The sequence below is a fragment of the Macaca thibetana genome, chromosome 13 (genome assembly GCF_024542745.1).
Source record: "Macaca thibetana thibetana isolate TM-01 chromosome 13, ASM2454274v1, whole genome shotgun sequence".
Taxonomy (NCBI): Eukaryota; Metazoa; Chordata; class Mammalia; order Primates; family Cercopithecidae; genus Macaca; species Macaca thibetana.
This window is the reverse complement of record NC_065590.1, coordinates 82,049,010-82,056,734: the sequence shown is the minus strand read 5'-3', so window position 1 is coordinate 82,056,734 and position 7,725 is coordinate 82,049,010. Positions and strand designations below refer to the sequence as shown.

Below are 7,725 nucleotides of genomic sequence, written 5' to 3'. Positions count from 1 at the left end.
ACCAGTTTCTTCACATGTTGGTCAGCTGTTACATACGGCCCACCAGTTCACAACTGAATAGCATGTACACTACATATTCAAATCTGTAATCTTTCACAGCACAGTAACAAAGTTGTTAGGAAAGCAGGACTACCACAACCAAAGATGTTACAGAGTGCACACAATTCCGACAGGGAGCGCCATGATCGAGGAGTGGCTTTCTTTAGGAAACAATTCTACTAAAAAACATGAGAATAGAAGTAAAATAAAATGTTCAAGACATTAAATGCAGGACTGACTCCATATTGCCATTTACTATGCTTTGTATTCTAGGATATAAAAACTAACCCCCCATCTATGGAATGTTAAGCTGACACCCAAGACAGTCAAAGCCTCCCATAATTCAACATCCCACACTATTTTCTGGTTGTACCAAAAAACAAGCAACCAGCAAATGATTTCACCTCTTAAAAAAAAAGCATTTACACTTAAAAAATGGGATGAGGTGGGATTCCCTCCTTCTTAAAAATGTTTCTAGAGCTACTAAAAAACTTGCATTTACAAAATAGTTGATAAAAATATTCCTCTGGGTTGTACAAGAAGGGAGACATGGACCACTGGTAAGACATGGTGTATGGTATTAATCAGACTTGGCTTCTTTCTCTCCTGCTTCATCAGAGGCTGGACGCTCCTCAGTTTTCGTTTCCCGGTTTTCTGCAGGTAAATCTTCTTTAGTTTCTTGGTTAGCCACTTAAGCCTGTTTTCCCTTTGCTCCCCTTTTCCCTTTTGTTTGCACTTTTTTGTCTGAAGATTTATCCTTCGCTGCTGCCTTTTTCGGCCTCGCTTCCACTTTTGCAGGAGGTTTAGCTGACAACCGCCCCCATCTCCTCTTGGGCTCTTCCTTGGCGGCCCCTTCGGCGGAGCTGACCTTCCTCTTGGGCATCCTGGCGGCGGGGAAGGCGCGTCCTGGGTGCCTGCGGGCCGCGGCGCGCCAAGAGCCTTCGCGAAACTGGGCTGCCTGGCCGCTGCCACTCCTCCCTCCTATTCTTATATCCACTTCTCCACCTCCAGCGAGGGATCCTACCAGAGCCCCTTGAGGCTGCAAACCTAGAGGAGGTTCCTCCAGGCCCCTCTGACTCAGTGAAGCTAGAGATTCAGTGTTGGAGACTGACATGGAGAAAAACGCACAAATAGAAGGCCCTTGCAGCTTCAGTCTAACCTGGGAGGAGGCTGTGGGCCCGGATGACCCTATATACATCCCAACCCAGCACCACCACCAACACCAGCATATACAGCATTGATTATGCTCTTACTACTTATTGATTACGCTCCTACTACAGTAGTTCAACAACACCACCACCAACAAAAACTTCCTAGCGCCAAAGGTTACCGGAGGTTGCCACCCAAACCCTCTGGGGCCCCTCATCATTAGACTCCCGCCCCTGGCGACCGCCCGAGGCCCACCCCCACCACCACACGCGACTTCATCCGAAAGTTCTTCCTCCGAGAACTCCGAGAGACACCCAAGGGACTCCAGGTAAAGGTGAACCCTTCCAGCAGTCGCCCTCTGGCTCGGCGCGGAGAAGAGCGCTCAGCCTTCCTGGGGCAAATTTTACTAATACAGGACCCGAGCCCCTCGACCCGAAATACGCCCGAGACATTTATCCTAAAAAACGATAAGGCCCGGCCGCCCAGCAGAACGGCCCGGCTCGACCGCGCGCAGCTTGCAGGCAGGGGTGTGTGCAGGTCACCCGGCCGTCCCCGGCGAGCGGAGCTGCGGAGGGCGCCACGTCGGTGCGCTGGCCCCGCCCGGACGGGGCGGGACCTTCCTGTGCCCCCGGAAGCCCCCTCGGGTATCTGGGGAGGAAACCGCGGCCACGCGCCCCGGGATCCCGGCTCGGGCAGGGCGGTGCGTGCGCATGCCTTGGGGCAGGACGCCCCCAGGCCCATTCCGCCGCCAGCCCCGGGTGCCCGGCCCCCGTGGGAAGGCCCCTGCGCCGATTCAGGACCCGCACCCAGCTACGCTGCGGAGCCCCAGCTACGCTGCGGAGCCCCAGCCCGCCGCACCCTCCCACCCTCCGCTCCCGGCTGCTTTTCTCCTAACTCTGCGAGGCGGGGTCGTTTTTGTTTTTTACAAAAATATATGTAAATGTATTTCGATGAGAGAAGGAACACGCACTCAATGCAGCATCGGTAACAATTGCGCCGGCGGGCGCGGTGGCTCCCTCCTGTAATCCCAGCACTTTTGGAGGACGAGGTGGGAGGATGGCTTGAGCCCGGGAGTGAGCCCGGGAGTTCGAGACCAGCCTGTGGAGACCTCCATCTCTTAAAATATTTTTTGTTTTTATTTATTTTTATTTTTTATTTTTTGCGACGGAGTTTCAGTCTTGTTGCCCAGGCTGCAGTGCAATGGCGCGATCTCGGCTCACCGCAACCTCTGCTTCCCAGGTTCAAGCGATTCTCCTGCCTCAGCCTCCTGAGTAGCTAGGATTACAGGCATGCGCCACAATGCCCATCTAATTTTGTATTTTTAGTAGAGACGGGGTTTCTCCATGTTGGTCAGGATGGTCTCGAACCCCCGACCTCAAGTGATCCGCCCGCCTCTGCCTCCCAAAGTGCTGGGATTACAGGCGTGAGCCACTATGCCCGGCCTATATTTTAATTTTTTTTAATTACCCAGGCGTGGTGACCGCATCTGTGGTCCCAGCTACTAAGGTGGCTTAGGCGGGAGGATCGCCTGAGCATGGGAGGTGGAAACTGCAGTGAGCCGAGAACGCGCCAGTGCACTCCAGCCTGGGCGACAGAGAGAGACCGTTTCTAAATAAGCAAATAAATAATAAATAGAAAAAAAAAAATAATAGCACTTTCCAAGGAAAGGGTAATACTGGAAATGTCCAGGATAAGGAAATTGATTAAATAAATCATGGAATATTTCTGGATGGAGTAGTATGCAGTCATTAAAAAATGGTGTTTTCGGCCGGGCGCGGTGGCTCAAGCCTGTAATCCCAGCACTTTGGGAGGCCGAGACGGGCGGATCACGAGGTCAGGAGATCGAGCCCATCCTGGCTAATACGGTGAAACCCCGTCTCTACTAAAAATACAACAACAAAAAAAAAACTAGCCGGGCGAGGTGGCGGGCGCCTGTGGTCCCAGCTACTCGGGAGGCTGAGGCAGGAGAATGGCGGGAACCCGGGAGGCGGAGCTTGCAGTGAGCTGAGGTCCGGCCACTGCACTCCAGCCCGGCAACAGAGCGAGACTCCGTCTCAAAAAAAAAAAAAAAAAAAAAAAAAAAAAAAAAAATGGTGTTTTCGGCCGGGCATGGTGGCTCACGCCTGTAATCCTAGTACTTTGGGAAGCCAAGGCGAGAGGATCACTTGAGGTCGGGGGTTCGAGACCATCCTGACCAACATGGAGAAACCCCGTCTCTACTAAAAATACAAAAAATAGTTGGGTATGATGGCTGGCACCTGTAATCCCAGCTGCTCAGGAGGCTGAGGTGGGAGAATCGCTTGAACCCAGGAGGCGGAGGTTGCAGCGAGCCAAGATCGAGCCATTGCACTCCACCCTGGGCGACAAGAGTGAGATTCCCACTCAAAAAAAAAATGGTGTTTTCTGGGACCAGCCTAGGTAACATGGTGAAACACCATCTCTAAAAAAAAAAAAAAAAAAAAAAATTAGCTAGGCGTGTGGCACCCTGGTAGTCCCAGCTACTTGGGAGGCAGATATGGGAGGATCACTTGACCCTAGGAGTTCCAGGCTTCAGTGAGCTATGATCATGTTGCTGCAGTCCTGTCTGGGTGACACAGTAAGACCCCATCTCTGAATAATAAATAAATATATACATAAGTGATGTTTTCAAAGAATATTTAGTGATGTGGGAAAATGTTCACAATAAAATGTTTACAGAAAAGTATCTGGCACAAAGTTGCAGTAAATGTTAGTAATTATTACAAAACAGGGTATTAGTGAACAATGTGATTTTAAGTTAGTAAAATATATGTATCTAACACAAAAGAAAAAAGAAACATTCCAACAGTGATTATCTCAGGAAGGTGGGATTATGAATAATTTTTACTTTTTCCTTTTTTTGGTTATTTTAAAATTTGGTTCAGTTAATATAATTTTAGGCCTAGGAGGAAAAGGTCCTGTTATATTAGGTTTTTTTTGTTTTGGGGGTTTTTTTTATGCTATTGATTCATTCTTTTCAATGTAGAGGTTGCTCTGAGAACCCAGGCGACCCTCCCCTTGGGCAGATACTTGCTTTGAGGAAGCATGGAGAGTGGAAACAGCCTGGTGGGCTGGGATGTTGGACAGCACCTCAGCCCTTCTTCTCCGTGGCCAGTTATGTAATCTTTATGAACCTCAATTTTCCCATCTGTAAAATGGGTGTAATTACCTGAGGCCTTTGCATGAGAATTATATGAAATAATGCATGTAAAGGACTCGGTACAAGCTGGGGCTCACAGGAAGTTCAGTCACGTTTGCAGCTGCAGGAGCAAATTCCTCAGACTTAGTGGACACTCAGTAACAAAGGTTGGCTGGGTGCAGTGGCTCACGCCTGGAATCCCAGCACCTTGGGAGACCAAGGCGGCAGATTATTTGAACCCAGCAGTCGGAGACCAGCCTGTACAACATAGTGGGACCCTGTCTCTACAAAAAATACAAAAATCAGCCAGGTGGGGTCACGGGTACCTGTAGTCCCAGCTACTTAGGAGGCTGAAGTGGGAGGATCACCTGATCCCGGGAGGTGGAGGCTGTGGTGAGCCCTGATTGTACCACTGCACTCCAGCCTGGGCAACAGAGAGAGACTCTATCTCTCAAAACAAAACAAAACAAAAAAACAAGACCACCACCACCACCAAACAAAGAACAAATGCTGCTTTCCTTCCTTGCCCTTGGATACTGTGGACATAACCTAGGTGTTTCTGCAGCTGAGATGGAACTAACTCAAGAGGTCCCAGACATTGTCAAAAACTCCCTAAACCATGGTCTGCCCAGTAAAAGAGGCTTCTAAGACAGTGAGAGCCCCTGTTCTGGAGATCTCTGCAGGTGCGATTACTGATTCACTCAACAAACAGATAGTGAGCTTCTGGGGATACACTGGAGGACAACATTGTCAGTTTCTGCCCTCTTGGATTTCCACTCTAGTGAGGAAGACACAATAAGTAACCAAAATGATTAGCAATTGTGATAAGAGCCACGAAAGACACAAAGAGCTGCAACAGAAAACTGAAGTGAAGGGGTTCAAATGTGAGGCAAGGATGGGCCTCTCTTGGGAACTGGCACCAGCACGAGGGTCTGGGACACCATAGCTGAGGTTACCCCAAGCCCAGCCTTCCTGTGCCACTGCCTGGCTCTCCTGGAAGCCCCTAGACTGGGCTCCAGAGCAATGCAGTGGACCCGCTGGGCCAAGCCCCTGGGTGGTCAAAGCCTCCAGAGAAAACAGGTGACCCTTCACTCCCTTCCCCTGTCCCAAGCCCTTCCCCATTCTCTACTTCATCGAATCCTCAGCACAACCTGTGAGGCAAACAGGGCCCAATTCTTTCTCTCCCGTCTAAGCAGAGGGTAGAACTGGTGAAGAGACTCACTGAAGGTCACACAGCCAGTGGGGAAAGTGACTTGGCCCTGGCCTCCAGCTCCTGCCTGTGCTGCCCCTCCCCTCTGCAGAGCCAGCCCCCTGGGGTGGTGGGTGGAGAAGGACCCAGGGCTAAGGCAGGGGAAGGCTGAGGGGCCGCATATCCAAACCCTCGAGGAGGGAGTAGGCAGCTACCACTCCCCAGGGGACCAGCCCGAGACCTGTGAGAGGTGGAGTGGGAGCAGGTAACCTGCAGTGGACAGGGTTTGAAATGTGGGTGTTGCCACTGTGCACCTGTGGCCATGAGTAGAATACGTGTCCCATCTGTAAAATGAGACAATAGTACCTGGCACAGAGGGTTGTGAAGTTAATACAGAACCATTTCTGGTACATACTGAGCACTCAATGCACAGTAGTTGTAACAATGATTATAATTACCACGTAACAATTATGAATGAGACCTGGTCTGGGCCCTGGGGATGCTGGAGAAACAAAGAAGAGTCTGCCCTTGCAGAACTTTTATTTTAGTGGGGAAGACAGGCAACAAACAGAAAGCAAAATCATAAGGATGTCAGAGGCTGACAGCTCTGAAGATAGTACATAAAATAAAAAGTAGTGGGCATAAGTCTACTTGAGGTCTGGGCACAGTGGCTCAAGCCTGTAATGTAGCACTTTGGGAGGCCAAGGCGGGAGGATCGCTTGAGCCCAAGAGTTCAAGACCAGCCTGGGCAACATAGGAAGACCCCTACCTCTGTCTCTACACACACACACACACACACACAAAATTTTAATTAGCCAGGAGGTTGAGGCTGCAGTGAGCTCTGATTACACCACTGCAATCCAGCCTGAGTGACAGAGCGAGATTGTCTCAGGGGGGAAAAAAAGACTACTTGAGCTAGAGCAGTCAAGGAGGATTTCTCTGAGCTGAGACCTGAATGATGGGAAGCAGGAAAAGGAGGGAGATGAGAGCTTTCTAGGCAGAGCCTGGAGCACGTGCAAAGGCCCTGTGATTGTGGAGAGCTTGAAGTGGTCACAGGGAAGAAGGCCAGGGTGCTGACGTGTTGCTTGAGGAAGGTGGGGCTTTGCAGGCCAGGGTAGGAGAGTTTATTCTCACTGCCATAGCAACAACATGGGTTTTTTTAAAAAAGGGTTTTTTGTTTTGTTTTGTGACAGGGTCTCGCTCTGTCGCCCAGGCTGGAGTGCAGTGGCGTGATCTTGGCTCACTGCAAGCTCCGCCTCCCAGGTTTACGCCATTCTCCTGCCTCAGCCTCCTGAGTAGCTGGGACTACAGGCGCCCGCCACCACGCCCGGCTAATTTTTTGTATTTTTTAGTAGAGACAGGGTTTCACGGTGTTAGCCAGGATAGTCTTGATCTCCTGACCTTGTGATCTGCCCGCCTCAGCCTCCCAAAGTGCTGGGATTACAGGCGTGAGCCATCTTGTCCAGCCTAAAAAAGGGTTTGATTTTATCCATTTATGCCTAGCGTTCCATTATTGGAACACTAGGCATGTAGGAGTTTTTTATATCCTACTGCTCAAGGTCATCACCAAGGTCTGATTGCAAAAATTCAAAAAATTGCAACCTCAGGCACAAATGGGTTAATGAGATTATTCTGTGTGTTGAAAGGGCTGGAAGGGACAGGAACAGAAGCAGAGAGACCTGTTGTGGTATGAAGGGGAGAGAGACCAGCTAGAGGACAGATGATGGGGACTTGGGCTACAGCTGCAGCAGGGAGAAGGTGAAAATGGCAGAGTTGGGGATACATTGAAAGGTGAGTGCTGTCAGAATAAGCTGGTGGTGGCCAGGCGCCGTGGCTAAAGCCTGTAATCCCAGCACTTTGGGAGGCCGAGGCTGGAGGATCACTTGAGGTCAGGAGTTTGAGACCAGTCTGGCAAACATGGAGAAAATCCCCGTCTCTACTAAAAATACAAAAATTAGCCAGGTGCAGTGGTGCACTCTTGTAATCCCAGCTACTTGGGAGGCTGAGGCACGAGAATTGCTTGAACCCGGGAGGTGGAGGTTGCAGTGAGCTGAGATCGTGCCACTGCCCTCTAGTCTGGTGATAGAGCAAGACTCAGCCTCAAAAGAAAGAAAAAAAAAAGAACAAGCTGGTGGACTGACTGACTGTTCAAGAAAGAGGATCAAGGCAGAGTTCGACACCAGTTAAGCAC

At 50.3% G+C, this 7,725-nt stretch overlaps 1 pseudogene; it reads right to left on the bottom strand.

Annotated features, from left to right (window-relative positions):
• Positions 1-379: 379 nt before the first annotated feature.
• On the bottom strand, positions 380-922 carry LOC126933679 (non-histone chromosomal protein HMG-14-like; annotated as a pseudogene).
• Between the last annotated feature and the right edge of the window lie 6,803 nt (positions 923-7,725).